This window comes from Phalangium opilio, unplaced genomic scaffold (assembly GCF_054372755.1).
Source record: "Phalangium opilio isolate 3A_F unplaced genomic scaffold, DU_Popi_V2 ptg000009l_1, whole genome shotgun sequence".
NCBI classification, from domain to species: Eukaryota; Metazoa; Arthropoda; class Arachnida; order Opiliones; family Phalangiidae; genus Phalangium; species Phalangium opilio.
This window is the reverse complement of record NW_028324146.1, coordinates 11,177,796-11,203,502: the sequence shown is the minus strand read 5'-3', so window position 1 is coordinate 11,203,502 and position 25,707 is coordinate 11,177,796. Positions and strand designations below refer to the sequence as shown.

Here is a 25,707-nt window from a genome sequence, read left to right as displayed (position 1 = left end):
TTAATTAATTTGTTGTCCGCGTAAGAAAACAAGGTACTCAACACATCAGACTCTATTTTACTTCCAGACTTTTGAAAATGGTGTATTGGGAAATCAAGATAAATCTAGCCATCCTATAGGGTTTTGAAATCCCAGTGGTTTTCAATGAGCGCCTGTAAAGATGTTTACTCTGCCGAACACAGATGTTCAAGGAAATGTGTCCACTAAGGCAGCAATTAAAACTAATTGATGTAATATGATTAAATTAATCAATATAGGGTTGATAAATAATTAAGATTGGGTATGTGGTACTTCTGTCCGCAGTGCATAGACTATTTTAGAGCAATTTTTCATCCAGTAAATAGCTTTTTTTGTATAATTTCGAGTAATTAGGTTCTTAATTTAATTAATTAATTAGCGTTAATTAATGAAATATTTAAGCTTAATTAACCGTGCAATTAGTATCGCTTCTCGGCCTTTTGGCTAAGATCATGTGTAGTATCTGTTCTGATCAGCTTAATATCTGATCGGGTTCCATTGGGACCCTTCGATATTAACTCGCTTTTTGGAACTGGGCGAAGTTTAACGGGCTTGCCCGACTTCGCCACGAGTCGACCTGATATTGCATTACATTCAGGATCGGCTCACCCCCTCTCTAATTAAATCAAAATTAAACACGCTTATTCTGAAGCAGCTAACATCAAAGAGATTAGGAGTTGAAGCTATCTGCTTGGGCAAGGCATTGTGGGAGTTGTCGCTGTACTGCTTTATCCTCAGGTTATAGTTCACTCTTTATATCCGGTTCACCGCATTTCAACCAATAAGAGTGCAGAGAAAGACTTCCAAAGCGAGAACACTCCAGCCAAGCAAAGAGGGTAGCCTCTTTGTACCCTCTTTGCTGACATATGTCCATACTATCTCACTCCATTTTATCTCTATTTGCCATTGATACAAATAAACATATTTAATTTAAAGTGGCCAGTAAGCGATTTGCAGTAGATCAGCTCCAGGTTTTTGCACAGGCTCGAATCCAGCCTGTGACAAAATTAGTTTTTTACTGTTTGGATTAGGTAGTTCTCCCAAGATAAAATAACAACACTATATTAAGCGTAACTAAGATATAAACAAAAATGTGTTTCCTATTAAATCTGCATTAGCCAAGAAACCCGGCGTTGCCCGGGATGTTTTAAGGATCTGAAGTCTATGTAGATGCCCACTCAAATAAAACATCTCCTTGAAGGCATTTCTTTTTAGCCAGTTATATTGCAACTATCAATTTTAATTAAACGATGCTCAATTAGAAGTTAATTATAAAGGTTACAGGTATACAACAAGAAGTTCTTAATAGGCTTAATGGCTAGGTGTTAGCACAAGTCCCAACCCTTGTGAAGAACTGAACCAAACTACTTCTAATGAACTTGATTTCCCTAGTGTTACTGATATCATAAGTTAATAAGATATGTTCCAAAAGTATGAGACTACCCATACTTCGTAGTGCTACAGACTTACAGCTCGAGCTAGTTTGAGAACGACGGAAGCGAGTATTGAAGTCCTACATTCGGTGGTTAATTTTGCAGGACTTCCATCTTCCTATTTAGTCTGAATTGCTAAGCCTTTGACAGCGCCTCATCAGGCGTATGTTGCTTTACCTCCAATCTATGACCTACTTCAATCACTTCATGTCAAACTCCAGTTTGTAACCAGGAGTTTGAAAACTTATTATGGAACATATCTTATGAACTTATGGCTGTCCTTGATACAGCTTGACCATTCATATTCTGTAACCAATTGCAACTGTGTAGGTCATGAAGAAAAAACAATCTGAAATAAGATTACAAGTTGATAAATCTGTGATTAAATGTGATGAACTGTGGGCGGGATGACGAAATCTTCTTGGAAATGAAATCAAAAAAACTATAGTTACTTAAGGGAGAGATAAGCCCTAATGGAATCATTAAATTTTCAAACAATAACAGTCCTGAGAACCAAGGAAGGCCGAACGAAAAGGCTGATTCGGGGTTAACAAATAGAGAAAGAGAGCTGAAAGCTGTTTTCAAGGACCTTCCGAACCGGTCGCTTCGGTTGCCATTGGTTACCAGCTGCAGATTACCCAACTTCGAAATATGGCAGAGCGCGTGCAGAGAAGCCTCGATACACTTATTGACAAGCCTTTTATTCCTTCATAAGCCCACTTCCTCGATACCCTTTATGCATTACCCAACAAAAGTTGATTAATCCGACGATATCAAATAGGTCTACTGTTTTCAAAATGGGGCGAAGTCGATCGCAGTGTCGTCTGCTTATATATAGAGTTTAGACGGAACATTGAATATTTATGTGGACGCAAAGACGTTAAATAGGGCTTAAATGTCACCAGTCAAAATTTGTTACGTATTGTAAGAAGACTTATCTTAATTAATTTGTTGTCCGCGTAAGAAAACAAGGTACTCAACACATCAGACTCTATTTTACTTCCAGACTTTTGAAAATGGTGTATTGGGAAATCAAGATAAATCTAGCCATCCTATAGGGTTTTGAAATCCCAGTGGTTTTCAATGAGCGCCTGTAAAGATGTTTACTCTGCCGAACACAGATGTTCAAGGAAATGTGTCCACTAAGGCAGCAATTAAAACTAATTGATGTAATATGATTAAATTAATCAATATAGGGTTGATAAATAATTAAGATTGGGTATGTGGTACTTCTGTCCGCAGTGCATAGACTATTTTAGAGCAATTTTTCATCCAGTAAATAGCTTTTTTTGTATAATTTCGAGTAATTAGGTTCTTAATTTAATTAATTAATTAGCGTTAATTAATGAAATATTTAAGCTTAATTAACCGTGCAATTAGTATCGCTTCTCGGCCTTTTGGCTAAGATCATGTGTAGTATCTGTTCTGATCAGCTTAATATCTGATCGGGTTCCATTGGGACCCTTCGATATTAACTCGCTTTTTGGAACTGGGCGAAGTTTAACGGGCTTGCCCGACTTCGCCACGAGTCGACCTGATATTGCATTACATTCAGGATCGGCTCACCCCCTCTCTAATTAAATCAAAATTAAACACGCTTATTCTGAAGCAGCTAACATCAAAGAGATTAGGAGTTGAAGCTATCTGCTTGGGCAAGGCATTGTGGGAGTTGTCGCTGTACTGCTTTATCCTCAGGTTATAGTTCACTCTTTATATCCGGTTCACCGCATTTCAACCAATAAGAGTGCAGAGAAAGACTTCCAAAGCGAGAACACTCCAGCCAAGCAAAGAGGGTAGCCTCTTTGTACCCTCTTTGCTGACATATGTCCATACTATCTCACTCCATTTTATCTCTATTTGCCATTGATACAAATAAACATATTTAATTTAAAGTGGCCAGTAAGCGATTTGCAGTAGATCAGCTCCAGGTTTTTGCACAGGCTCGAATCCAGCCTGTGACAAAATTAGTTTTTTACTGTTTGGATTAGGTAGTTCTCCCAAGATAAAATAACAACACTATATTAAGCGTAACTAAGATATAAACAAAAATGTGTTTCCTATTAAATCTGCATTAGCCAAGAAACCCGGCGTTGCCCGGGATGTTTTAAGGATCTGAAGTCTATGTAGATGCCCACTCAAATAAAACATCTCCTTGAAGGCATTTCTTTTTAACCAGTTATATTGCAACTATCAATTTTAATTAAACGATGCTCAATTAGAAGTTAATTATAAAGGTTACAGGTATACAACAAGAAGTTCTTAATAGGCTTAATGGCTAGGTGTTAGCACAAGTCCCAACCCTTGTGAAGAACTGAACCAAACTACTTCTAATGAACTTGATTTCCCTAGTGTTACTGATATCATAAGTTAATAAGATATGTTCCAAAAGTATGAGACTACCCATACTTCGTAGTGCTACAGACTTACAGTTACAGCTCGAGCTAGTTCGAGAACGACGGAAGCGAGTATTGAAGTCCTACATTCGGTGGTTAATTTTGCAGGACTTCCATCTTCCTATTTAGTCTGAATTGCTAAGCCTTTGACAGCGCCTCATCAGGCGTATGTTGCTTTACCTCCAATCTATGACCTACTTCAATCACTTCATGTCAAACTCCAGTTTGTAACCAGGAGTTTGAAAACTTATTATGGAGCATATCTTATGAACTTATGGCTGTCCTTGATACAGCTTGACCATTCATATTCTGTAACCAATTGCAACTGTGTAGGTCATGAAGAAAAAACAATCTGAAATAAGATTACAAGTTGATAAATCTGTGATTAAATGTGATGAACTGTGGGCGGGATGACGAATTCTTCTTGGAAATGAAATCAAAAAAACTATAGTTACTTAAGGGAGAGATAAGCCCTAATGGAATCATTAAATTTTCAAACAATAACAGTCCTGAGAACCAAGGAAGGCCGAACGAAAAGGCTGATTCGGGGTTAACAAATAGAGAAAGAGAGCTGAAAGCTGTTTTCAAGGACCTTCCGAACCGGTCGCTTCGGTTGCCATTGGTTACCAGCTGCAGATTACCCAACTTCGAAATATGGCAGAGCGCGTGCAGAGAAGCCTCGATACACTTATTGACAAGCCTTTTATTCCTTCATAAGCCCACTTCCTCGATACCCTTTATGCATTACCCAACAAAAGTTGATTAATCCGACGATATCAAATAGGTCTACTGTTTTCAAAAGGGGCGAAGTCGATCGCAGTGTCGTCTGCTTATATATAGAGTTTAGACGGAACATTGAATATTTATGTGGACGCAAAGACGTTAAATAGGGCTTAAATGTCACCAGTCAAAATTTGTTACGTATTGTAAGAAGACTTATCTTAATTAATTTGTTGTCCGCGTAAGAAAACAAGGTACTCAACACATCAGACTCTATTTTACTTCCAGACTTTTGAAAATGGTGTATTGGGAAATCAAGATAAATCTAGCCATCCTATAGGGTTTTGAAATCCCAGTGGTTTTCAATGAGCGCCTGTAAAGATGTTTACTCTGCCGAACACAGATGTTCAAGGAAATGTGTCCACTAAGGAAGCAATTAAAACTAATTGATGTAATATGATTAAATTAATCAATATAGGGTTGATAAATAATTAAGATTGGGTATGTGGTACTTCTGTCCGCAGTGCATAGACTATTTTAGAGCAATTTTTCATCCAGTAAATAGCTTTTTTTGTATAATTTCGAGTAATTAGGTTCTTAATTTAATTAATTAATTAGCGTTAATTAATGAAATATTTAAGCTTAATTAACCGTGCAATTAGTATCGCTTCTCGGCCTTTTGGCTAAGATCATGTGTAGTATCTGTTCTGATCAGCTTAATATCTGATCGGGTTCCATTGGGACCCTTCGATATTAACTCGCTTTTTGGAACTGGGCGAAGTTTAACGGGCTTGCCCGACTTCGCCACGAGTCGACCTGATATTGCATTACATTCAGGATCGGCTCACCCCATCTCTAATTAAATCAAAATTAAACACGCTTATTCTGAAGCAGCTAACATCAAAGAGATTAGGAGTTGAAGCTAACTGCTTGGGCAAGGCATTGTGGGAGTTCTCGCTGTACTGCTTTATCCTCAGGTTATAGTTCACTCTTTATATCCGGTTCACCGCATTTCAACCAATAAGAGTGCAGAGAAAGACTTCCAAAGCGAGAACACTCCAGCCAAGCAAAGAGGGTAGCCTCTTTGTACCCTCTTTGCTGACATATGTCCATACTATCTCACTCCATTTTATCTCTATTTGCCATTGATACAAATAAACATATTTAATTTAAAGTGGCCAGTAAGCGATTTGCAGTAGATCAGCTCCAGGTTTTTGCACAGGCTCGAATCCAGCCTGTGACAAAATTAGTTTTTTACTGTTTGGATTAGGTAGTTCTCCCAAGATAAAATAACAACACTATATTAAGCGTAACTAAGATATAAACAAAAATGTGTTTCCTATTAAATCTGCATTAGCCAAGAAACCCGGCGTTGCCCGGGATGTTTTAAGGATCTGAAGTCTATGTAGATGCCCACTCAAATAAAACATCTCCTTGAAGGCATTTCTTTTTAACCAGTTATATTGCAACTATCAATTTTAATTAAACGATGCTCAATTAGAAGTTAATTATAAAGGTTACAGGTATACAACAAGAAGTTCTTAATAGGCTTAATGGCTAGGTGTTAGCACAAGTCCCAACCCTTGTGAAGAACTGAACCAAACTACTTCTAATGAACTTGATTTCCCTAGTGTTACTGATATCATAAGTTAATAAGATATGTTCCAAAAGTATGAGACTACCCATACTTCGTAGTGCTACAGACTTACAGTTACAGCTCGAGCTAGTTCGAGAACGACGGAAGCGAGTATTGAAGTCCTACATTCGGTGGTTAATTTTGCAGGACTTCCATCTTCCTATTTTGTCTGAATTGCTAAGCCTTTGACAGCGCCTCATCAGGCGTATGTTGCTTTACCTCCAATCTATGACCTACTTCAATCACTTCATGTCAAACTCCAGTTTGTAACCAGGAGTTTGAAAACTTATTATGGAACATATCTTATGAACTTATGGCTGTCCTTGATACAGCTTGACCATTCATATTCTGTAACCAATTGCAACTGTGTAGGTCATGAAGAAAAAACAATCTGAAATAAGATTACAAGTTGATAAATCTGTGATTAAATGTGATGAACTGTGGGCGGGATGACGAAATCTTCTTGGAAATGAAATCAAAAAAACTATAGTTACTTAAGGGAGAGATAAGCCCTAATGGAATCATTAAATTTTCAAACAATAACAGTCCTGAGAACCAAGGAAGGCCGAACGAAAAGGCTGATTCGGGGTTAACAAATAGAGAAAGAGAGCTGAAAGCTGTTTTCAAGGACCTTCCGAACCGGTCGCTTCGGTTGCCATTGGTTACCAGCTGCAGATTACCCAACTTCGAAATATGGCAGAGCGCGTGCAGAGAAGCCTCGATACACTTATTGACAAGCCTTTTATTCCTTCATAAGCCCACTTCCTCGATACCCTTTATGCATTACCCAACAAAAGTTGATTAATCCGACGATATCAAATAGGTCTACTGTTTTCAAAATGGGGCGAAGTCGATCGCAGTGTCGTCTGCTTATATATAGAGTTTAGACGGAACATTGAATATTTATGTGGACGCAAAGACGTTAAATAGGGCTTAAATGTCACCAGTCAAAATTTGTTACGTATTGTAAGAAGACTTATCTTAATTAATTTGTTGTCCGCGTAAGAAAACAAGGTACTCAACACATCAGACTCTATTTTACTTCCAGACTTTTGAAAATGGTGTATTGGGAAATCAAGATAAATCTAGCCATCCTATAGGGTTTTGAAATCCCAGTGGTTTTCAATGAGCGCCTGTAAAGATGTTTACTCTGCCGAACACAGATGTTCAAGGAAATGTGTCCACTAAGGCAGCAATTAAAACTAATTGATGTAATATGATTAAATTAATCAATATAGGGTTGATAAATATTTAAGATTGGGTATGTGGTACTTCTGTCCGCAGTGCATAGACTATTTTAGAGCAATTTTTCATCCAGTAAATAGCTTTTTTTGTATAATTTCGAGTAATTAGGTTCTTAATTTAATTAATTAATTAGCGTTAATTAATGAAATATTTAAGCTTAATTAACCGTGCAATTAGTATCGCTTCTCGGCCTTTTGGCTAAGATCATGTGTAGTATCTGTTCTGATCAGCTTAATATCTGATCGGGTTCCATTGGGACCCTTCGATATTAACTCGCTTTTTGGAACTGGGCGAAGTTTAACGGGCTTGCCCGACTTCGCCACGAGTCGACCTGATATTGCATTACATTCAGGATCGGCTCACCCCCTCTCTAATTAAATCAAAATTAAACACGCTTATTCTGAAGCAGCTAACATCAAAGAGATTAGGAGTTGAAGCTATCTGCTTGGGCAAGGCATTGTGGGAGTTGTCGCTGTACTGCTTTATCCTCAGGTTATAGTTCACTCTTTATATCCGGTTCACCGCATTTCAACCAATAAGAGTGCAGAGAAAGACTTCCAAAGCGAGAACACTCCAGCCAAGCAAAGAGGGTAGCCTCTTTGTACCCTCTTTGCTGACATATGTCCATACTATCTCACTCCATTTTATCTCTATTTGCCATTGATACAAATAAACATATTTAATTTAAAGTGGCCAGTAAGCGATTTGCAGTAGATCAGCTCCAGGTTTTTGCACAGGCTCGAATCCAGCCTGTGACAAAATTAGTTTTTTACTGTTTGGATTAGGTAGTTCTCCCAAGATAAAATAACAACACTATATTAAGCGTAACTAAGATATAAACAAAAATGTGTTTCCTATTAAATCTGCATTAGCCAAGAAACCCGGCGTTGCCCGGGATGTTTTAAGGATCTGAAGTCTATGTAGATGCCCACTCAAATAAAACATCTCCTTGAAGGCATTTCTTTTTAACCAGTTATATTGCAACTATCAATTTTAATTAAACGATGCTCAATTAGAAGTTAATTATAAAGGTTACAGGTATACAACAAGAAGTTCTTAATAGGCTTAATGCCTAGGTGTTAGCACAAGTCCCAACCCTTGTGAAGAACTGAACCAAACTACTTCTAATGAACTTGATTTCCCTAGTGTTACTGATATCATAAGTTAATAAGATATGTTCCAAAAGTATGAGACTACCCATACTTCGTAGTGCTACAGACTTACAGTTACAGCTCGAGCTAGTTCGAGAACGACGGAAGCGAGTATTGAAGTCCTACATTCGGTGGTTAATTTTGCAGGACTTCCATCTTCCTATTTAGTCTGAATTGCTAAGCCTTTGACAGCGCCTCATCAGGCGTATGTTGCTTTACCTCCAATCTATGACCTACTTCAATCACTTCATGTCAAACTCCAGTTTGTAACCAGGAGTTTGAAAACTTATTATGGAACATATCTTATGAACTTATGGCTGTCCTTGATACAGCTTGACCATTCATATTCTGTAACCAATTGCAACTGTGTAGGTCATGAAGAAAAAACAATCTGAAATAAGATTACAAGTTGATAAATCTGTGATTAAATGTGATGAACTGTGGGCGGGATGACGAATTCTTCTTGGAAATGAAATCAAAAAAACTATAGTTACTTAAGGGAGAGATACGCCCTAATGGAATCATTAAATTTTCAAACAATAACAGTCCTGAGAACCAAGGAAGGCCGAACGAAAAGGCTGATTCGGGGTTAACAAATAGAGAAAGAGAGCTGAAAGCTGTTTTCAAGGACCTTCCGAACCGGTCGCTTCGGTTGCCATTGGTTACCAGCTGCAGATTACCCAACTTCGAAATATGGCAGAGCGCGTGCAGAGAAGCCTCGATACACTTATTGACAAGCCTTTTATTCCTTCATAAGCCCACTTCCTCGATACCCTTTATGCATTACCCAACAAAAGTTGATTAATCCGACGATATCAAATAGGTCTACTGTTTTCAAAATGGGGCGAAGTCGATCGCAGTGTCGTCTGCTTATATATAGAGTTTAGACGGAACATTGAATATTTATGTGGACGCAAAGACGTTAAATAGGGCTTAAATGTCACCAGTCAAAATTTGTTACGTATTGTAAGAAGACTTATCTTAATTAATTTGTTGTCCGCGTAAGAAAACAAGGTACTCAACACATCAGACTCTATTTTACTTCCAGACTTTTGAAAATGGTGTATTGGGAAATCAAGATAAATCTAGCCATCCTATAGGGTTTTGAAATCCCAGTGGTTTTCAATGAGCGCCTGTAAAGATGTTTACTCTGCCGAACACAGATGTTCAAGGAAATGTGTCCACTAAGGAAGCAATTAAAACTAATTGATGTAATATGATTAAATTAATCAATATAGGGTTGATAAATAATTAAGATTGGGTATGTGGTACTTCTGTCCGCAGTGCATAGACTATTTTAGAGCAATTTTTCATCCAGTAAATAGCTTTTTTTGTATAATTTCGAGTAATTAGGTTCTTAATTTAATTAATTAATTAGCGTTAATTAATGAAATATTTAAGCTTAATTAACCGTGCAATTAGTATCGCTTCTCGGCCTTTTGGCTAAGATCATGTGTAGTATCTGTTCTGATCAGCTTAATATCTGATCGGGTTCCATTGGGACCCTTCGATATTAACTCGCTTTTTGGAACTGGGCGAAGTTTAACGGGCTTGCCCGACTTCGCCACGAGTCGACCTGATATTGCATTACATTCAGGATCGGCTCACCCCATCTCTAATTAAATCAAAATTAAACACGCTTATTCTGAAGCAGCTAACATCAAAGAGATTAGGAGTTGAAGCTAACTGCTTGGGCAAGGCATTGTGGGAGTTCTCGCTGTACTGCTTTATCCTCAGGTTGTAGTTCACTCTTTATATCCGGTTCACCGCATTTCAACCAATAAGAGTGCAGAGAAAGACTTCCAAAGCGAGAACACTCCAGCCAAGCAAAGAGGGTAGCCTCTTTGTACCCTCTTTGCTGACATATGTCCATACTATCTCACTCCATTTTATCTCTATTTGCCATTGATACAAATAAACATATTTAATTTAAAGTGGCCAGTAAGCGATTTGCAGTAGATCAGCTCCAGGTTTTTGCACAGGCTCGAATCCAGCCTGTGACAAAATTAGTTTTTTACTGTTTGGATTAGGTAGTTCTCCCAAGATAAAATAACAACACTATATTAAGCGTAACTAAGAAATAAACAAAAATGTGTTTCCTATTAAATCTGCATTAGCCAAGAAACCCGGCGTTGCCCGGGATGTTTTAAGGATCTGAAGTCTATGTAGATGCCCACTCAAATAAAACATCTCCTTGAAGGCATTTCTTTTTAACCAGTTATATTGCAACTATCAATTTTAATTAAACGATGCTCAATTAGAAGTTAATTATAAAGGTTACAGGTATACAACAAGAAGTTCTTAATAGGCTTAATGGCTAGGTGTTAGCACAAGTCCCAACCCTTGTGAAGAACTGAACCAAACTACTTCTAATGAACTTGATTTCCCTAGTGTTACTGATATCATAAGTTACTAAGATATGTTCCAAAAGTATGAGACTACCCATACTTCGTAGTGCTACAGACTTACAGCTCGAGCTAGTTCGAGAACGACGGAAGCGAGTATTGAAGTCCTACATTCGGTGGTTAATTTTGCAGGACTTCCATCTTCCTATTTAGTCTGAATTGCTAAGCCTTTGACAGCGCCTCATCAGGCGTATGTTGCTTTACCTCCAATCTATGACCTACTTCAATCACTTCATGTCAAACTCCAGTTTGTAACCAGGAGCTTCAAAACTTATTATGGAGCATATCTTATGAACTTATGGCTGTTCTTGATACAGCTTGACCATTCATATTCTGTAACCAATTGCAACTGTGTAGGTCATGAAGAAAAAACAATCTGAAATAAGATTACAAGTTGATAAATCTGTGATTAAATGTGATGAACTGTGGGCGGGATGACGAATTCTTCTTGGAAATGAAATCAAAAAAACTATAGTTACTTAAGGGAGAGATAAGCCCTAATGGAATCATTAAATTTTCAAACAATAACAGTCCTGAGAACCAAGGAAGGCCGAACGAAAAGGCTGATTCGGGGTTAACAAATAGAGAAAGAGAGCTGAAAGCTGTTTTCAAGGACCTTCCGAACCGGTCGCTTCGGTTGCCATTGGTTACCAGCTGCAGATTACCCAACTTCGAAATATGGCAGAGCGCGTGCAGAGAAGCCTCGATACACTTATTGACAAGCCTTTTATTCCTTCATAAGCCCACTTCCTCGATACCCTTTATGCATTACCCAACAAAAGTTGATTAATCCGACGATATCAAATAGGTCTACTGTTTTCAAAATGGGGCGAAGTCGATCGCAGTGTCGTCTGCTTATATATAGAGTTTAGACGGAACATTGAATATTTATGTGGACGCAAAGACGTTAAATAGGGCTTAAATGTCACCAGTCAAAATTTGTTACGTATTGTAAGAAGACTTATCTTAATTAATTTGTTGTCCGCGTAAGAAAACAAGGTACTCAACACATCAGACTCTATTTTACTTCCAGACTTTTGAAAATGGTGTATTGGGAAATCAAGATAAATCTAGCCATCCTATAGGGTTTTGAAATCCCAGTGGTTTTCAATGAGCGCCTGTAAAGATGTTTACTCTGCCGAACACAGATGTTCAAGGAAATGTGTCCACTAAGGCAGCAATTAAAACTAATTGATGTAATATGATTAAATTAATCAATATAGGGTTGATAAATAATTAAGATTGGGTATGTGGTACTTCTGTCCGCAGTGCATAGACTATTTTAGAGCAATTTTTCATCCAGTAAATAGCTTTTTTTGTATAATTTCGAGTAATTAGGTTCTTAATTTAATTAATTAATTAGCGTTAATTAATGAAATATTTAAGCTTAATTAACCGTGCAATTAGTATCGCTTCTCGGCCTTTTGGCTAAGATCATGTGTAGTATCTGTTCTGATCAGCTTAATATCTGATCGGGTTCCATTGGGACCCTTCGATATTAACTCGCTTTTTGGAACTGGGCGAAGTTTAACGGGCTTGCCCGACTTCGCCACGAGTCGACCTGATATTGCATTACATTCAGGATCGGCTCACCCCCTCTCTAATTAAATCAAAATTAAACACGCTTATTCTGAAGCAGCTAACATCAAAGAGATTAGGAGTTGAAGCTATCTGCTTGGGCAAGGCATTGTGGGAGTTGTCGCTGTACTGCTTTATCCTCAGGTTATAGTTCACTCTTTATATCCGGTTCACCGCATTTCAACCAATAAGAGTGCAGAGAAAGACTTCCAAAGCGAGAACACTCCAGCCAAGCAAAGAGGGTAGCCTCTTTGTACCCTCTTTGCTGACATATGTCCATACTATCTCACTCCATTTTATCTCTATTTGCCATTGATACAAATAAACATATTTAATTTAAAGTGGCCAGTAAGCGATTTGCAGTAGATCAGCTCCAGGTTTTTGCACAGGCTCGAATCCAGCCTGTGACAAAATTAGTTTTTTACTGTTTGGATTAGGTAGTTCTCCCAAGATAAAATAACAACACTATATTAAGCGTAACTAAGATATAAACAAAAATGTGTTTCCTATTAAATCTGCATTAGCCAAGAAACCCGGCGTTGCCCGGGATGTTTTAAGGATCTGAAGTCTATGTAGATGCCCACTCAAATAAAACATCTCCTTGAAGGCATTTCTTTTTAACCAGTTATATTGCAACTATCAATTTTAATTAAACGATGCTCAATTAGAAGTTAATTATAAAGGTTACAGGTATACAACAAGAAGTTCTTAATAGGCTTAATGGCTAGGTGTTAGCACAAGTCCCAACCCTTGTGAAGAACTGAACCAAACTACTTCTAATGAACTTGATTTCCCTAGTGTTACTGATATCATAAGTTAATAAGATATGTTCCAAAAGTATGAGACTACCCATACTTCGTAGTGCTACAGACTTACAGTTACAGCTCGAGCTAGTTCGAGAACGACGGAAGCGAGTATTGAAGTCCTACATTCGGTGGTTAATTTTGCAGGACTTCCATCTTCCTATTTAGTCTGAATTGCTATGCCTTTGACAGCGCCTCATCAGGCGTATGTTGCTTTACCTCCAATCTATGACCTACTTCAATCACTTCATGTCAAACTCCAGTTTGTAACCAGGAGTTTGAAAACTTATTATGGAACATATCTTATGAACTTATGGCTGTCCTTGATACAGCTTGACCATTCATATTCTGTAACCAATTGCAACTGTGTAGGTCATGAAGAAAAAACAATCTGAAATAAGATTACAAGTTGATAAATCTGTGATTAAATGTGATGAACTGTGGGCGGGATGACGAATTCTTCTTGGAAATGAAATCAAAAAAACTATAGTTACTTAAGGGAGAGATACGCCCTAATGGAATCATTAAATTTTCAAACAATAACAGTCCTGAGAACCAAGGAAGGCCGAACGAAAAGGCTGATTCGGGGTTAACAAATAGAGAAAGAGAGCTGAAAGCTGTTTTCAAGGACCTTCCGAACCGGTCGCTTCGGTTGCCATTGGTTACCAGCTGCAGATTACCCAACTTCGAAATATGGCAGAGCGCGTGCAGAGAAGCCTCGATACACTTATTGACAAGCCTTTTATTCCTTCATAAGCCCACTTCCTCGATACCCTTTATGCATTACCCAACAAAAGTTGATTAATCCGACGATATCAAATAGGTCTACTGTTTTCAAAATGGGGCGAAGTCGATCGCAGTGTCGTCTGCTTATATATAGAGTTTAGACGGAACATTGAATATTTATGTGGACGCAAAGACGTTTAAATAGGGCTTAAATGTCACCAGTCAAAATTTGTTACGTATTGTAAGAAGACTTATCTTAATTAATTTGTTGTCCGCGTAAGAAAACAAGGTACTCAACACATCAGACTCTATTTTACTTCCAGACTTTTGAAAATGGTGTATTGGGAAATCAAGATAAATCTAGCCATCCTATAGGGTTTTGAAATCCCAGTGGTTTTCAATGAGCGCCTGTAAAGATGTTTACTCTGCCGAACACAGATGTTCAAGGAAATGTGTCCACTAAGGAAGCAATTAAAACTAATTGATGTAATATGATTAAATTAATCAATATAGGGTTGATAAATAATTAAGATTGGGTATGTGGTACTTCTGTCCGCAGTGCATAGACTATTTTAGAGCAATTTTTCATCCAGTAAATAGCTTTTTTTGTATAATTTCGAGTAATTAGGTTCTTAATTTAATTAATTAATTAGCGTTAATTAATGAAATATTTAAGCTTAATTAACCGTGCAATTAGTATCGCTTCTCGGCCTTTTGGCTAAGATCATGTGTAGTATCTGTTCTGATCAGCTTAATATCTGATCGGGTTCCATTGGGACCCTTCGATATTAACTCGCTTTTTGGAACTGGGCGAAGTTTAACGGGCTTGCCCGACTTCGCCACGAGTCGACCTGATATTGCATTACATTCAGGATCGGCTCACCCCATCTCTAATTAAATCAAAATTAAACACGCTTATTCTGAAGCAGCTAACATCAAAGAGATTAGGAGTTGAAGCTAACTGCTTGGGCAAGGCATTGTGGGAGTTCTCGCTGTACTGCTTTATCCTCAGGTTATAGTTCACTCTTTATATCCGGTTCACCGCATTTCAACCAATAAGAGTGCAGAGAAAGACTTCCAAAGCGAGAACACTCCAGCCAAGCAAAGAGGGTAGCCTCTTTGTACCCTCTTTGCTGACATATGTCCATACTATCTCACTCCATTTTATCTCTATTTGCCATTGATACAAATAAACATATTTAATTTAAAGTGGCCAGTAAGCGATTTGCAGTAGATCAGCTCCAGGTTTTTGCACAGGCTCGAATCCAGCCTGTGACAAAATTAGTTTTTTACTGTTTGGATTAGGTAGTTCTCCCAAGATAAAATAACAACACTATATTAAGCGTAACTAAGATATAAACAAAAATGTGTTTCCTATTAAATCTGCATTAGCCAAGAAACCCGGCGTTGCCCGGGATGTTTTAAGGATCTGAAGTCTATGTAGATGCCCACTCAAATAAAACATCTCCTTGAAGGCATTTCTTTTTAACCAGTTATATTGCAACTATCAATTTTAATTAAACGATGCTCAATTAGAAGTTAATTATAAAGGTTACAGGTATACAACAAGAAGTTCTTAATAGGCTTAATGGCTAGGTGTTAGCACAAGTCCCAACCCTTGTGAAGAACTGAACCAAACTACTTCTAATGAACTTGATTTCCCTAGTGTTACTGATATCATAAGTTAATAAGATATGTTCCAAAAGTATGAGACTACCCATACTTCGTAGTGCTACAGACTTACAGCTCGAGCTAGTTCGAGAACGACGGAAGCGAGTATTGAAGTCCTACATTCGGTGGTTAATTTTGCAGGACTTCCATCTTCCTATTTAGTCTGAATTGCTAAGCCTTTGACAGCGCCTCATCAGGCGTATGTTGCTTTACCTCCAATCTATGACCTACTTCAATCACTTCATGTCAAACTCCAGTTTGTAACCAGGAGTTTGAAAACTTATTATGGAACATATCTTATGAACTTATGGCTGTCCTTGATACAGCTTGACCATTCATATTCTGTAACCAATTGCAACTGTGTAGGTCATGAAGAAAAAACAATCTGAAATAAGATTACAAGTTGATAAATCTGTGATTAAATGTGATGAACTGTGGGCGGGATGACGAATTCTTCTTGGAAATGAAATCAAAAAAACTATAGTTACTTAAGGGAGAGATAAGCCCTAATGGAATCATTAAATTTTCAAACAATAACAGTCCTGAGAACCAAGGAAGGCCGAACGAAAAGGCTGATTCGGGGTTAACAAATAGAGAAAGAGAGCTGAAAGCTGTTTTCAAGGACCTTCCGAACCGGTCGCTTCGGTTGCCATTGGTTACCAGCTGCAGATTACCCAACTTCGAAATATGGCAGAGCGCGTGCAGAGAAGCCTCGATACACTTATTGACAAGCCTTTTATTCCTTCATAAGCCCACTTCCTCGATACCCTTTATGCATTACCCAACAAAAGTTGATTAATCCGACGATATCAAATAGGTCTACTGTTTTCAAAATGGGGCGAAGTCGATCGCAGTGTCGTCTGCTTATATATAGAGTTTAGACGGAACATTGAATATTTATGTGGACGCAAAGACGTTAAATAGGGCTTAAATATCACCAGTCAAAATTTGTTACGTATTGTAAGAAGACTTATCTTAATTAATTTGTTGTCCGCGTAAGAAAACAAGGTACTCAACACATCAGACTCTATTTTACTTCCAGACTTTTGAAAATGGTGTATTGGGAAATCAAGATAAATCTAGCCATCCTATAGGGTTTTGAAATCCCAGTGGTTTTCAATGAGCGCCTGTAAAGATGTTTACTCTGCCGAACACAGATGTTCAAGGAAATGTGTCCACTAAGGCAGCAATTAAAACTAATTGATGTAATATGATTAAATTAATCAATATAGGGTTGATAAATAATTAAGATTGGGTATGTGGTACTTCTGTCCGCAGTGCATAGACTATTTTAGAGCAATTTTTCATCCAGTAAATAGCTTTTTTTGTATAATTTCGAGTAATTAGGTTCTTAATTTAATTAATTAATTAGCGTTAATTAATGAAATATTTAAGCTTAATTAACCGTGCAATTAGTATCGCTTCTCGGCCTTTTAGCTAAGATAATGTGTAGTATCTGTTCTGATCAGCTTAATATCTGATCGGGTTCCATTGGGACCCTTCGATATTAACTCGCTTTTTGGAACTGGGCGAAGTTTAACGGGCTTACATTCAGGATCGGCTCACCCCCTCTCTAATTAAATCAAAATTAAACACGCTTATTCCGAAGCAGCTAACATCAAAGAGATTAGGAGTTGAAGCTAACTGCTTGGGCAAGGCATTGTGGGAGTTCTCGCTGTACTGCTTTATCCTCAGGTTATAGTTCACTCTTTATATCCGGTTCACCGCATTTCAACCAATAAGAGTGCAGAGAAAGACTTCCTAAGCGAGAACACTCCAGCCAAGCAAAGAGGGTAGCCTCTTTGTACCCTCTTTGCTGACATATGTCCATACTATCTCACTCCATTTTATCTCTATTTGCCATTGATACAAATAAACATATTTAATTTAAAGTGGCCAGTAAGCGATTTGCAGTAGATCAGCTCCAGGTTTTTGCACAGGCTCGAATCCAGCCTGTGACAAAATAAGTTTTTTACTGTTTGGATTAGGTAGTTCTCCCAGGATAAAATAACGACACTATATTAAGCGTAACTAAGATATAAACAAAAATATGTTTCCTATTAAATCTGCATTAGCCAAGAAACCCGGCGGTGCCCGGGATGTTTTAAGGATCTGAAGTCCGCCTAACACGCGGAAGGTCCCAGGTTCGAGCTATGGTAAATACATGTTTTGACCATCGTGATTGGGCATAAAAGTAAGCTAGATCTTTTGGAAAACTCGGATTTACTACGTATCTATGGTGTAGTGGTTATAACGTCCGCCTAACACGCGGAAGGTCGCAGGTTCGACCTCTGGTAGATGCATGCTTTGACCATCGTGATTGGGCACAAAAATAAGCTAGATCTCTTGAAAAACTCAGAATTACTACGTATTTATGGTGTAGTGGTTATAACGTCCGCCTAACACAAGGAAGGTCGCAGGTTCGAGCCCTGGTAGATACATGTTTCGACCATCGTGATTGGGCATAAAAATAAGCTAGATCTCTTGAAAAACTCAGAATGACTACGTAACTATGGTGTAGTGGTTATCACGTCCGCCTAACACGCGGAAGGTCCCAGGTTCGAGCCCTGGTAGATGCATGTTTTGACCATCGTGATTGGGCATAAAACTAAGCTAGATCTCTTGAAAAACTCAGAATTTCTACGTGTCTATAGAGTAGTGGTTGTCACGTCCGCTTCACACGTGGCAGGTCGCAGGTTCGAGACCTGGTAGAGACATGCTTTTACCATCGTGATTGGGCATAAAAGTAAGCTAGATCTTTTGGAAAACTCAATGTGACCATGTATCTATGGTGAAGTGGTTATCACGTCCGCTTCGCACGCGGAAGGAGCCAGGTTCGAGCCCTGGTAGATGCGTGTTTTGACCATCGTGATTGGGCATAAAAATAAGCTAGATCTCTTGAAAAACTCAGAATGACTACGTATCTATGGTGTAGTGGTTATCACGTCCGCCTAACACGCGGAAGGTCCCAGGTTCGACCCCTGGTAGATGCATGCTTTGACCATCGTGATTGGGCACAAAAATAAGCTAGATCTCTTGAAAAACTCTGAATTACTACGTATTTAAGTTGTAGTGGTTATAACGTCCGCCTAACACAAGGTAGGTCGCAGGTTCGAGCTCTGGTAGATACATGTTTCGACCATCGTGATTGGGCATAAAAATAAGCTAGATCTCTTGAAAAACTCAGAATGACTACGTATCTATGGTGTAGTGGTTATCACGTCCGCCCAGCACGCGGAAGGTCCCAGGTTCGAGCCCTGGTAGATGCATGTTTTGACCATCGTGATTGGGCATAAAAATGAGCTAGATCTTTTGGAAAACTCGGAATTACTACGTATTTATGGTGTAGTGGTTATCACGTCCGCCTAACACGCGGAAGGTCCCAGGTTCGAGCCCTGGTAGATGCATGCTTTGACCATCGTGATAGGGCACAAAAATCAGCTAGATCTCTTGAAAAACTCAGAATTACAACGTATTTATGGTGTATTGGTTATAACGTCCGCCTAACACAAGGAAGGTCGCAGGTTCGAGCCCTGGTAGATGTATGTTTTGACCATCGTGATTGGGCATAAAAATGAGCTAGATCTTTTGGAAAACTCGGAATTCCTACGTATCTATGGTGTAGTGGTTATAACGTCCGCCTAACACGCGGAAGGTCCCAGGTTCAAACTATGGTAAATATATGTTTTGACCATCGTTATTGGGCATAAAAATAAGCTAGATCTCTTGAAAAACTCAGAATTACTACGTGTCTATAGAGTAGTGGTTGTCACGTCCGCTTCACACGTGGCAGGTCGCAGGTTCGAGACCTGGTAGAGACATGCTTTTACCATCGTGATTGGGCATAAAAGTAAGCTAGATCTTTTGGAAAACTCAATGTGATCATGTATCTATGGTGAAGTGGCTATCACGTCCGCCTAACACGCGGAAGGTCCCAGGTTCGACCCCTGGTAGATGCATGCTTTGACCATCGTGATTGGGCACAAAAATAAGCTAGATCACTTGAAAAACTCAGAATTACTACGTATTTATGGTGTAGTGGTTATAACGTCCGCTTAACACAAGGAAGGTCGCAGGTTCGAGCCCTGGTAGATACATGTTTCGACCATCGTGATTGGGCATAAAAATAAGCTAGATCTCTTGAAAAACTCAGAATGACTACGTATCTATGGTGTAGTGGTTATCACGTCCGCCTAACACGCGGAAGGTCCCAGGTTCGAGCCCTGGTAGATGCGTGTTTTGACCATCGTGATTGGGCATAAAAATGAGCTAGATCTCTTGAAAAACTCGGAATTACTACGTATTTATGGTGTAGTGGTTATCACGTCCGCCTAACACGCGGAAGGTCCCAGGTTCGAGCCCTGGTAGATGCATGCTTTGACCATCGTGATAGGGCACAAAAATCAGCTAGATCTCTTGAAAAACTCAGAATTACAACGTATTTATGGTGTATTGGTTATAACGTCCGCCTAACACAAGGAAGGTCGCAGGTTCGAGCCCTGGTAGATGTATGTTTTGACCATCGTGATTGGGCATAAAAATGAGCTAGATCTTTTGGAAAACTCGGAATTACTACGTATCTATGGTGTAGTGGTTATAACGTCCGCCTAACACGCGGAAGGTCCCAGGTTCAAGTCCTGGTAGATACAAGTTTTGACCATCGTGATTGGGCATAAAAGTAAGCTAGATCTTTTGAAAAACTCAATGTGATCATGTACCTATGGTGAAGTGGTTATCACGTCCGCTTCACACGCGGAAGGTGCCAGGTTCGAGCCCTGGTAGATGCGTGTTTTGACCATCGTGATTGGGCATAAAAATGAGCTAGATCTCTTGAAAAACTCGGAATGACTACGTATCTATGGTGTAGTGGTTATCACGTCCGCCTACCACGCGGAAGGTGCCAGGTTCGAGCCCTGGTAGATGCATGCTTTGACCATCGTGATTGGGCACAAAAATAAGCTAGATCTCTTGAAAAACTCAGAATTACTACGTATTTATGGTGTAATGGTTATAACGTCCGCCTAACACAAGGAAGGTCGCAGGTTCGAGCCCTGGTAGATGTATGTTTTGACCATCGTGATTGGGCATATAAATGAGCTAGATCTTTTGGAAAACTCGGAATTACTACGTATCTATGGTGTAGTGGTTATAACGTCCGCCTAACACGCGGAAGGTCGCAGGTTCGACCCCTGGTAGATGCATGCTTTGACCATCGTGATTGGGCACAAAAATAAGCTAGATCTCTTGAAAAACTCAAAATTACTACGTATTTATGGTGTAGTGGTTATAACGTCCGCCTAACACAAGGAAGGTCGCAGGTTCGAGCCCTGGTGGATACATATTTCGGCCATCGTGATTGGGCATAAAAATAAGCTTGATCTCTTGAAAAACTCGGAATGACTACGTATCTATGGTGTAGTGGTTATCACGTCCGCTTAACATGCGGAAGGTCCCAGGTTCGAGCCCTGGTAGATGCATGCTTTGACCATCGTGATTGGGCACAAAAATAAGCTAGATCACTTGAAAAACTCAGAATTACTACGTATTTATGGTGTAGTGGTTATAACGTCCGCTTAACACAAGGAAGGTCGCAGGTTCGAGCCCTGGTAGATACATGTTTCGACCATCGTGATTGGGCATAAAAAAAAGCTAGATCTCTTGAAAAACTCAGAATGACTACGTATCTATGGTGTAGTGGTTATCACGTCCGCCTAACACGCGGAAGGTCCCAGGTTCGAGCCCTGGTAGATGCGTGTTTTGACCATCGTGATTGGGCATAAAAATTAGCTAGATCTCTTGAAAAACTCAGAAATACTACGTATTTATGGTGTAGTGGTTATCACGTCCGCCTAACACGCGGAAGGTCCCAGGTTCGAGCCCTGGTAGATGCATGCTTTGACCATCGTGATAGGGCACAAAAATCAGCTAGATCTCTTGAAAAACTCAGAATTACAACGTATTTATGGTGTATTGGTTATAACGTCCGCCTAACACAAGGAAGGTCGCAGGTTCGAGCCCTGGTAGATGTATGTTTTGACCATCGTGATTGGGCATAAAAGTGAGCTAGATCTTTTGGAAAACTCGGAATTACTACGTATCTATGGTGTAGTGGTTATAACGTCCGCCTAACACGCGGAAGGTCCCAGGTTCAAGTCCTGGTAGATACAAGTTTTGACCATCGTGATTGGGCATAAAAGTAAGCCAGATCTTTTGAAAAACTCAATGTGATCATGTACCTATGGTGAAGTGGTTATCACGTCCGCTTCACACGCGGAAGGTGCCAGGTTCGAGCCCTGGTAGATGCGTGTTTTGACCATCGTGATTGGGCATAAAAATGAGCTAGATCTCTTGAAAAACTCGGAATGACTACGTATCTATGGTGTAGTGGTTATCACGTCCGCCTACCACGCGGAAGGTGCCAGGTTCGAGCCCTGGTAGATTCATGCTTTGACCATCGTGATTGGGCACAAAAATAAGCTAGATCTCTTGAAAAACTCAGAATTACTACGTATTTATGGTGTAATGGTTATAACGTCCGCCTAACACAAGGAAGGTCGCAGGTTCGAGCCCTGGTAGATGTATGTTTTGACCATCGTGATTGGGCATATAAATGAGCTAGATCTTTTGGAAAACTCGGAATTACTACGTATCTATGGTGTAGTGGTTATAACGTCCGCCTAACACGCGGAAGGTCGCAGGTTCGACCCCTGGTAGATGCATGCTTTGACCATCGTGATTGGGCACAAAAATAAGCTAGATCTCTTGAAAAACTCAAAATTACTACGTATTTATGGTGTAGTGGTTATAACGTCCGCCTAACAAAAGGAAGGTCGCAGGTTCGAGCCCTGGTGGATACATATTTCGGCCATCGTGATTGGGCATAAAAATAAGCTTGATCTCTTGAAAAACTCGGAATGACTACGTATCTATGGTGTAGTGGTTATCACGTCCGCTTAACATGCGGAAGGTCCCAGGTTCGAGCCCTGGTAGATGCATGCTTTGACCATCGTGATTGGGCACAAAAATAAGCTAGATCACTTGAAAAACTCAGAATTACTACGTATTTATGGTGTAGTGGTTATAACGTCCGCTTAACACAAGGAAGGTCGCAGGTTCGAGCCCTGGTAGATACATGTTTCGACCATCGTGATTGGGCATAAAAATAAGCTAGATCTCTTGAAAAACTCAGAATGACTACGTATCTATGGTGTATTGGTTATCACGTCCGCCTAACACGCGGAAGGTCCCAGGTTCGAGCCCTGGTAGATGCGTGTTTTGACCATCGTGATTGGGCATAAAAATGAGCTAGATCTCTTGAAAAACTCAGAAATACTACGTATTTATGGTGTAGTGGTTATCACGTCCGCCTAACACGCGGAAGGTCCCAGGTTCGAGCCCTGGTAGATGCATGCTTTGACCATCGTGATAGGGCACAAAAATCAGCTAGATCTCTTGAAAAACTCAGAATTACAACGTATTTATGGTGTATTGGTTATAACGTCCGCCTAACACAAGGAAGGTCGCAGGTTCGAGCCCTGGTACATGTATGTTTTGACCATCGTGATTGGGCATAAAAGTGAGCTAGATCTTTTGGAAAACTCGGAATTACTACGTATCTATGGTGTAGTGGTTATAACGTCCGCCTAACACGCGGAAGGTCCCAGGTTCAAGTCCTGGTAGATACAAGTTTTGACCATCGTGATTGGGAATAAAAGTAAGCTAGATCTTTTGAAAAACTCAATGTGATCATGTACCTATGGTGAAGTGGTTATCACGTCCGCTTCACACGCGGAAGGTGCCAGGTTCGAGCCCTGGTAGATGCGTGTTTTGACCATCGTGATTGGGCATAAAAATGAGCTAGATCTCTTGAAAAACTCGGAATGACTACGTATCTATGGTGTAGTGGTTATCACGTCCGCCTACCACGCGGAAGGTCCCAGGTTCGAGCCCTGGTAGATGCATGCTTTGACCATCGTGATTGGGCACAAAAATAAGCTAGATCTCTTGAAAAACTCAGAATTACTACGTATTTATGGTGTAATGGTTATAACGTCCGCCTAACACAAGGAAGGTCGCAGGTTCGAGCCCTGGTAGATGTATGTTTTGACCATCGTGATTGGGCATATAAATGAGCTAGATCTTTTGGAAAACTCGGAATTACTACGTATCTATGGTGTAGTGGTTATAACGTCCGCCTAACACGCGGAAGGTCGCAGGTTCGACCCCTGGTAGATGCATGCTTTGACCATCGTGATTGGGCACAAAAATAAGCTAGATCTCTTGAAAAACTCAAAATTACTACGTATTTATGGTGTAGTGGTTATAACGTCCGCCTAACACAAGGAAGGTCGCAGGTTCGACCCCTGGTAGATGAATGCTTTGACCATCGTGATTGGGCACAAAAATAAGCTAGATCTCTTGAAAAACTCAGAATTACTACGTATTTATGGTGTAGTGGTTATAACGTCCGCCTAACACAAGGAAAGTCGCAGGTTCGAGCCCTGGTAGATACGTGTTTCGACCATCGTGATTGGGCATAAAAATAAGCTTGATCTCTTGAAAAACTCGGAATGACTACGTATCTATGGTGTAGTGGTTGTCACGTCCGCTTCAAACGTGGCAGGTCGCAGGTTCGAGACCTGGTAGAGACATGCTTTTACCATCGTGATTGGGCATAAAAGTAAGCTAGATCTTTTGGAAAACTCAATGTGATCATGTATCTATGGTGAAGTGGTTATCAAGTCCGCTTCGCACGCGGAAGGAGCCAGGTTCGAGCCCTGGTAGATGCGTGTTTTGACCATCGTGATTGGGCATAAAAATAAGCTAGATCTCTTGAAAAACTCGGAATCACTACGTATCTATGGTGTAGTGGTTATAACGTCCGCCTAACACGCGGAAGGTCCCAGGTTCGAGCCCTGGTAGATGCGTGTTTTGACCATCGTGATTGGGCATAAAAATTAGCTAGATCTCTTGAAAAACTCAGAAATACTACGTATTTATGGTGTAGTGGTTATCACGTCCGCCTAACACGCGGAAGGTCCCAGGTTCGAGCCCTGGTAGATGCATGCTTTGACCATCGTGATAGGGCACAAAAATCAGCTAGATCTCTTGAAAAACTCAGAATTACAACGTATTTATGGTGTATTGGTTATAACGTCCGCCTAACACAAGGAAGGTCGCAGGTTCGAGCCCTGGTAGATGTATGTTTTGACCATCGTGATTGGGCATAAAAGTGAGCTAGATCTTTTGGAAAACTCGGAATTACTACGTATCTATGGTGTAGTGGTTATAACGTCCGCCTAACACGCGGAAGGTCCCAGGTTCAAGTCCTGGTAGATACAAGTTTTGACCATCGTGATTGGGCATAAAAGTAAGCCAGATCTTTTGAAAAACTGAATGTGATCATGTACCTATGGTGAAGTGGTTATCACGTCCGCTTCACACGCGGAAGGTGCCAGGTTCGAGCCCTGGTAGATGCGTGTTTTGACCATCGTGATTGGGCATAAAAATGAGCTAGATCTCTTGAAAAACTCGGAATGACTACGTATCTATGGTGTAGTGGTTATCACGTCCGCCTACCACGCGGAAGGTGCCAGGTTCGAGCCCTGGTAGATTCATGCTTTGACCATCGTGATTGGGCACAAAAATAAGCTAGATCTCTTGAAAAACTCAGAATTACTACGTATTTATGGTGTAATGGTTATAACGTCCGCCTAACACAAGGAAGGTCGCAGGTTCGAGCCCTGGTAGATGTATGTTTTGACCATCGTGATTGGGCATATAAATGAGCTAGATCTTTTGGAAAACTCGGAATTACTACGTATCTATGGTGTAGTGGTTATAACGTCCGCCTAACACGCGGAAGGTCGCAGGTTCGACCCCTGGTAGATGCATGCTTTGACCATCGTGATTGGGCACAAAAATAAGC

General features: G+C 39.9%; 31 non-coding genes and 1 pseudogene across 31 annotated transcripts; all 32 read left to right on the top strand.

The window, feature by feature from the left end:
- Positions 1-442: 442 nt before the first annotated feature.
- On the top strand, positions 443-632 carry LOC149714320 (U2 spliceosomal RNA). The gene has a single exon (XR_016373674.1). It is a non-coding gene; the product is annotated as a U2 spliceosomal RNA (small nuclear RNA).
- A 2,200-nt stretch (positions 633-2,832) lies between these two features.
- LOC149714319 (U2 spliceosomal RNA) lies at positions 2,833-3,022 on the top strand. The gene has a single exon (XR_016373673.1). It is a non-coding gene; the product is annotated as a U2 spliceosomal RNA (small nuclear RNA).
- Positions 3,023-5,227: 2,205 nt separating this feature from the next.
- Positions 5,228-5,417, top strand: LOC149714318 (U2 spliceosomal RNA). Its single transcript, XR_016373668.1, has one exon. It is a non-coding gene; the product is annotated as a U2 spliceosomal RNA (small nuclear RNA).
- Positions 5,418-7,623: 2,206 nt separating this feature from the next.
- On the top strand, positions 7,624-7,813 carry LOC149714317 (U2 spliceosomal RNA). The gene has a single exon (XR_016373672.1). It is a non-coding gene; the product is annotated as a U2 spliceosomal RNA (small nuclear RNA).
- A 2,206-nt stretch (positions 7,814-10,019) lies between these two features.
- On the top strand, positions 10,020-10,209 carry LOC149714316 (U2 spliceosomal RNA). Its single transcript, XR_016373667.1, has one exon. It is a non-coding gene; the product is annotated as a U2 spliceosomal RNA (small nuclear RNA).
- Positions 10,210-12,409: 2,200 nt separating this feature from the next.
- On the top strand, positions 12,410-12,599 carry LOC149714315 (U2 spliceosomal RNA). The gene has a single exon (XR_016373671.1). It is a non-coding gene; the product is annotated as a U2 spliceosomal RNA (small nuclear RNA).
- A 2,207-nt stretch (positions 12,600-14,806) lies between these two features.
- On the top strand, positions 14,807-14,996 carry LOC149714314 (U2 spliceosomal RNA). The gene has a single exon (XR_016373666.1). It is a non-coding gene; the product is annotated as a U2 spliceosomal RNA (small nuclear RNA).
- Positions 14,997-17,196: 2,200 nt separating this feature from the next.
- Positions 17,197-17,350, top strand: LOC149714313 (U2 spliceosomal RNA; annotated as a pseudogene).
- Positions 17,351-18,561: 1,211 nt separating this feature from the next.
- TRNAA-CGC (transfer RNA alanine (anticodon CGC)) lies at positions 18,562-18,634 on the top strand. The gene has a single exon. It is a non-coding gene; the product is annotated as a tRNA-Ala (tRNA).
- A 65-nt stretch (positions 18,635-18,699) lies between these two features.
- TRNAV-AAC (transfer RNA valine (anticodon AAC)) lies at positions 18,700-18,772 on the top strand. The gene has a single exon. It is a non-coding gene; the product is annotated as a tRNA-Val (tRNA).
- Positions 18,773-18,975: 203 nt separating this feature from the next.
- TRNAA-AGC (transfer RNA alanine (anticodon AGC)) lies at positions 18,976-19,048 on the top strand. Its single transcript has one exon. It is a non-coding gene; the product is annotated as a tRNA-Ala (tRNA).
- Positions 19,049-19,113: 65 nt separating this feature from the next.
- Positions 19,114-19,186, top strand: TRNAV-AAC (transfer RNA valine (anticodon AAC)). Its single transcript has one exon. It is a non-coding gene; the product is annotated as a tRNA-Val (tRNA).
- A 755-nt stretch (positions 19,187-19,941) lies between these two features.
- Positions 19,942-20,014, top strand: TRNAV-AAC (transfer RNA valine (anticodon AAC)). Its single transcript has one exon. It is a non-coding gene; the product is annotated as a tRNA-Val (tRNA).
- Positions 20,015-20,079: 65 nt separating this feature from the next.
- On the top strand, positions 20,080-20,152 carry TRNAV-AAC (transfer RNA valine (anticodon AAC)). Its single transcript has one exon. It is a non-coding gene; the product is annotated as a tRNA-Val (tRNA).
- A 203-nt stretch (positions 20,153-20,355) lies between these two features.
- Positions 20,356-20,428, top strand: TRNAV-AAC (transfer RNA valine (anticodon AAC)). Its single transcript has one exon. It is a non-coding gene; the product is annotated as a tRNA-Val (tRNA).
- Positions 20,429-20,493: 65 nt separating this feature from the next.
- On the top strand, positions 20,494-20,566 carry TRNAV-CAC (transfer RNA valine (anticodon CAC)). Its single transcript has one exon. It is a non-coding gene; the product is annotated as a tRNA-Val (tRNA).
- Positions 20,567-20,631: 65 nt separating this feature from the next.
- TRNAG-ACC (transfer RNA glycine (anticodon ACC)) lies at positions 20,632-20,704 on the top strand. The gene has a single exon. It is a non-coding gene; the product is annotated as a tRNA-Gly (tRNA).
- Positions 20,705-21,183: 479 nt separating this feature from the next.
- Positions 21,184-21,256, top strand: TRNAV-AAC (transfer RNA valine (anticodon AAC)). The gene has a single exon. It is a non-coding gene; the product is annotated as a tRNA-Val (tRNA).
- Positions 21,257-21,459: 203 nt separating this feature from the next.
- TRNAV-AAC (transfer RNA valine (anticodon AAC)) lies at positions 21,460-21,532 on the top strand. The gene has a single exon. It is a non-coding gene; the product is annotated as a tRNA-Val (tRNA).
- A 65-nt stretch (positions 21,533-21,597) lies between these two features.
- On the top strand, positions 21,598-21,670 carry TRNAV-AAC (transfer RNA valine (anticodon AAC)). The gene has a single exon. It is a non-coding gene; the product is annotated as a tRNA-Val (tRNA).
- Positions 21,671-21,873: 203 nt separating this feature from the next.
- Positions 21,874-21,946, top strand: TRNAV-AAC (transfer RNA valine (anticodon AAC)). Its single transcript has one exon. It is a non-coding gene; the product is annotated as a tRNA-Val (tRNA).
- A 65-nt stretch (positions 21,947-22,011) lies between these two features.
- Positions 22,012-22,084, top strand: TRNAV-CAC (transfer RNA valine (anticodon CAC)). The gene has a single exon. It is a non-coding gene; the product is annotated as a tRNA-Val (tRNA).
- Positions 22,085-22,149: 65 nt separating this feature from the next.
- Positions 22,150-22,222, top strand: TRNAG-ACC (transfer RNA glycine (anticodon ACC)). The gene has a single exon. It is a non-coding gene; the product is annotated as a tRNA-Gly (tRNA).
- A 479-nt stretch (positions 22,223-22,701) lies between these two features.
- TRNAV-AAC (transfer RNA valine (anticodon AAC)) lies at positions 22,702-22,774 on the top strand. The gene has a single exon. It is a non-coding gene; the product is annotated as a tRNA-Val (tRNA).
- A 341-nt stretch (positions 22,775-23,115) lies between these two features.
- On the top strand, positions 23,116-23,188 carry TRNAV-AAC (transfer RNA valine (anticodon AAC)). Its single transcript has one exon. It is a non-coding gene; the product is annotated as a tRNA-Val (tRNA).
- A 203-nt stretch (positions 23,189-23,391) lies between these two features.
- Positions 23,392-23,464, top strand: TRNAV-AAC (transfer RNA valine (anticodon AAC)). The gene has a single exon. It is a non-coding gene; the product is annotated as a tRNA-Val (tRNA).
- A 65-nt stretch (positions 23,465-23,529) lies between these two features.
- On the top strand, positions 23,530-23,602 carry TRNAV-CAC (transfer RNA valine (anticodon CAC)). The gene has a single exon. It is a non-coding gene; the product is annotated as a tRNA-Val (tRNA).
- A 65-nt stretch (positions 23,603-23,667) lies between these two features.
- Positions 23,668-23,740, top strand: TRNAG-ACC (transfer RNA glycine (anticodon ACC)). The gene has a single exon. It is a non-coding gene; the product is annotated as a tRNA-Gly (tRNA).
- A 1,031-nt stretch (positions 23,741-24,771) lies between these two features.
- On the top strand, positions 24,772-24,844 carry TRNAV-AAC (transfer RNA valine (anticodon AAC)). Its single transcript has one exon. It is a non-coding gene; the product is annotated as a tRNA-Val (tRNA).
- A 203-nt stretch (positions 24,845-25,047) lies between these two features.
- TRNAV-AAC (transfer RNA valine (anticodon AAC)) lies at positions 25,048-25,120 on the top strand. Its single transcript has one exon. It is a non-coding gene; the product is annotated as a tRNA-Val (tRNA).
- A 65-nt stretch (positions 25,121-25,185) lies between these two features.
- On the top strand, positions 25,186-25,258 carry TRNAV-CAC (transfer RNA valine (anticodon CAC)). Its single transcript has one exon. It is a non-coding gene; the product is annotated as a tRNA-Val (tRNA).
- A 65-nt stretch (positions 25,259-25,323) lies between these two features.
- On the top strand, positions 25,324-25,396 carry TRNAG-ACC (transfer RNA glycine (anticodon ACC)). The gene has a single exon. It is a non-coding gene; the product is annotated as a tRNA-Gly (tRNA).
- The last annotated feature ends 311 nt before the right edge of the window (positions 25,397-25,707 follow it).